At 54.6% G+C, this 3,364-nt stretch overlaps 2 non-coding genes across 2 annotated transcripts in view; both read left to right on the top strand.

The window, feature by feature from the left end:
- Positions 1–1,789, top strand: part of LOC145945750 (small subunit ribosomal RNA) — a 1,910-nt gene extending 121 nt beyond the window's left edge. Inside the window, exon 1 of the ribosomal RNA XR_014426917.1 lies at positions 1–1,789. This exon is cut by the window's left edge and continues 121 nt beyond it. This is a non-coding gene — a ribosomal RNA (small subunit ribosomal RNA).
- A 780-nt stretch (positions 1,790–2,569) lies between these two features.
- LOC145945745 (5.8S ribosomal RNA) lies at positions 2,570–2,724 on the top strand. The gene has a single exon (XR_014426912.1). It is a non-coding gene; the product is annotated as a 5.8S ribosomal RNA (ribosomal RNA).
- Positions 2,725–3,364: the final 640 nt, after the last annotated feature.

The following is a 3,364-nucleotide window of genomic DNA, read 5'->3' as shown; positions in this document are numbered from 1 at the left end:
GATTGTACCCACATTTACTTGGATAACTGTGGTAATTCTAGAGCTAATACATGCAAAACAGAGTCCCGACCAGTGATGGAAGGGACGCTTTTATTAGACCAAAACCAATCGGTGGCGGGCGGCTCGCCGTTCGTCCACCGTTTATTTTGGTGACTCTGAATAACTTTGTGCTGACGGTCCTAGCACCGGCGACGCATCTTTCAAATGTCTGCCTTATCAACTGTCCATGGTAGGTTCTGCGCCTACCATGGTTGTAACGGGTAACGGGGAATCAGGGTTCGATTCCGGAGAGGGAGCCTGAGAAATGGCTACCACATCCAAGGAAGGCAGCAGGCGCGCAAATTACCCACTCCCGGCACGGGGAGGTAGTGACGAAAAATAACGATACGGGACTCATCCGAGGCCCCGTAATCGGAATGAGTACACTTTAAATCCTTTAACAAGGATCCATTGGAGGACAAGTCTGGTGCCAGCAGCCGTGGTAATTCCAGCTCCAATAGCGTATATTAAAGTTGTTGCGGTTAAAAAGCTTGTAGTTGAATCTGTGTCGCACACCGTCGGTTCACCGCTCGCGGTGTTTAACTGGCGTGATGTGGGACGTCCTACCGGTGGGCTTAGCCTCGCGAGGGGCGGCCAACTAATATCCCGTCGTGGTGCTCTTTACTGAGTGTCGAGTCGGTACGTTTACTTTGAACAAATTAGAGTGCTTAAAGCAGGCTACCTTCGCCTGAATACTGCGTGCATGGAATAATGGAATAGGACCTCGGTTCTATTTTGTTGGTTTTCGGAACCCCGAGGTAATGATTAATAGGGACAGATGGGGGCATTCGTATTGCGACGTTAGAGGTGAAATTCTTGGATCGTCGCAAGACGGACAGAAGCGAAAGCATTTGCCAAAAATGTTTTCATTAATCAAGAACGAAAGTTAGAGTTTCGAAGGCGATCAGATACCGCCCTAGTTTTAACCATAAACGATGCCAGCTAGCGATCCGTTGAAGTTCCTCCGATGACTCGGCGGGCAGCTACCGGGAAACCAAAGCTTTCGGGTTCCGGGGGAAGTATGGTTGCAAAGCTGAAACTTAAAGGAATTGACGGAAGGGCACTACCAGGAGTGAAGCCTGCGGCTTAATTTGACTCAACACCGGAAACCTCACCAGGCCCAGACACCGGAAGGATTGACAGATTGATAGCTCTTTCTTGATTCGGTGGGTGGTGGTACATGGCCGTTCTTAATTGGTGGAGCGATTTGTCTGGTTAATTCCGATAACGAACGAGACTCTAGCCTGCTAAATAGGCGTACCTTATGGTATCGCGAGGGCCCCCGGCTTCGGCTGGCGGGTTTTTACTACCAACGTACAAACAAATCTTTTTAGAGGTACAGGCGGCTTCTAGCCGCACGAGATTGAACAATAACAGGTCTGTGATGCTCTTAGATGTTCTGGGCCGCACGCGCGCTACACTGAAGGAATCAGCGTGTGTTCCCTGGCCGAAAGGCCCGGGTAACCCGCTGAACCTCCTTCGTGCTAGGGATTGGGGCTTGCAATTGTTCCCCATGAACGAGGAATTCCCAGTAAGCGCGAGTCATAAGCTCGCGTTGATTACGTCCCTGCCCTTTGTACACACCGCCCGTCGCTACTACCGATTGAATGATTTAGTGAGGTCTTCGGACTGGTGCGCGGCAATGTCTCGGCATTGCCGATGTTGCCGGGAAGATGACCAAACTTGATCATTTAGAGGAAGTAAAAGTCGTAACAAGGTTTCCGTAGGTGAACCTGCGGAAGGATCATTAACGTTCCGGAGGTCCTGCTCTGCGTCGAGAGTCCACTCTTATACAGAGAGAGACGCGCGCTCGCAGCAGTCGGCGACTGAATGGACAGAGAAGAGATGGCTCAGAGAAGAAAGCTATTGCGGAAATGACGGATTAAAAGGTTGTTATATGGACGCCGCCGCGTCTCTGACGAACCCCCGAGAGCGTGTCCGAGACCTCTCTCCGCGACGGCGTCGCGTTCCGCTCGCGCTCAACGCGCGAGCCGCGATACGCGCGTTCGTTGCCTTTTGTGAAAAACTTCGAAAAAAATACGTTGCGACTCGGAGCGAGACGCTTCGCGATCACGCTCTTGCCACTCGCAGAGCGTCGATTCGGCGTTGAGCGCGAATCGGTGGTGACCTACGCCCGTGCTGCGCGCGTGTGTCAGTAGCGTTCGTCAACGCGCCCTCCCCCGGTGCCGTTCGCGGCGCCCGGGGCAGCGGTCGGCGTGCGAAACAGCGTTGCGACCGCGCGCGGAGCCGGGCGAGAGGACGGATCTTACGAATCCGTCCGACGGTCTCTTCAAAGAGCTTCCGCCCCGGCTCTTCCACTTAGGGAGAGACGCTCCGATTGAAGCAACAACCACACTTTTGTGCCGTAGCCTCTCCTTAGACGGGAGGCGGCGGTCCGCGCGCGCTCGGACGCGCGCGGCCAGACTGATCGAAGGGCCACGATTTTTATCTCACCCTCTCTCTTCGAGAGGGGAGACCACGATGGTTGAGCGAAAAGCGTTTCTTCGCGAACGCAAAAATTTTGAACGATTACCCTGAACGGTGGATCACTTGGCTCGTGGGTCGATGAAGAAAGCAGCTAATTGCGCGTCAATTTGTGAACTGCAGGTCACATGAACATTGACAATTCGAATGCACATTGCGGTCCACGGATACAATTCCCGGACCACGCCTGGCTGAGGGTCGTTTTAGTACCCCGAAACTGCTTGCGCTCCCGAAGCGCGCACGGCCGCGGCGCGCCCAGACTTGCGCGCATCGCCTGTGCCCTGTGCGCGCTTACAATGGCGTACGAGCGATCGTTGGACGTTCGCCCGAGGTGCTGTGTGCCGCCGTACGAACGGCCAGCGCACGCCCTGGGCGTCGTTTGAAATGACACCGAGGAGAAAGAGAGAGCGCACAAGCGTGCAAGGATAGCGAGCGCTCGCGCGCGCCCAGAGACTGTCCTCGAAAGAGGTGTGAAGGACTGTGAGGGGAGAGTTTTTCGTATGTGACGAGAGAGATGTGGAGAAAGGGATGATGACGAGCGCGAAGGAGGAACGACACCCGTTGCCTGTGCCTGCGGCGGAGGGTCGTTGTCTCCACGATATATTTTAGTAGCGCTGTCTCTCGCTATTTTTTTTCTCTCTCTTTAATCACACACACCCTGCTCTCGGCACTCTCGCACTCTCGATCTCTCGGTGCGCCAGCGCGCGCGCGTCGTCCAGCGGTACGCGGAGAGATTCTAGCGAAGCCCCCTTACCAGGGCGAATCGCGCGAGCCGACCGCGTGTCCGAGTCCACGAAGTTCTCCTAGTCTCGCGTGTAAACGCGAGGCAGGAAAGAAAATT

This window comes from Prenolepis imparis, unplaced genomic scaffold (assembly GCF_030444845.1).
Source record: "Prenolepis imparis isolate NDT839.2.m4 unplaced genomic scaffold, iyPreImpa1.0 SCAF_14, whole genome shotgun sequence".
Lineage (NCBI taxonomy): Eukaryota > Metazoa > Arthropoda > Insecta > Hymenoptera > Formicidae > Prenolepis > Prenolepis imparis.
The sequence above is the reverse complement of the archived record's forward strand: the minus strand, read 5'-3'. Positions and strand labels throughout refer to the sequence as shown.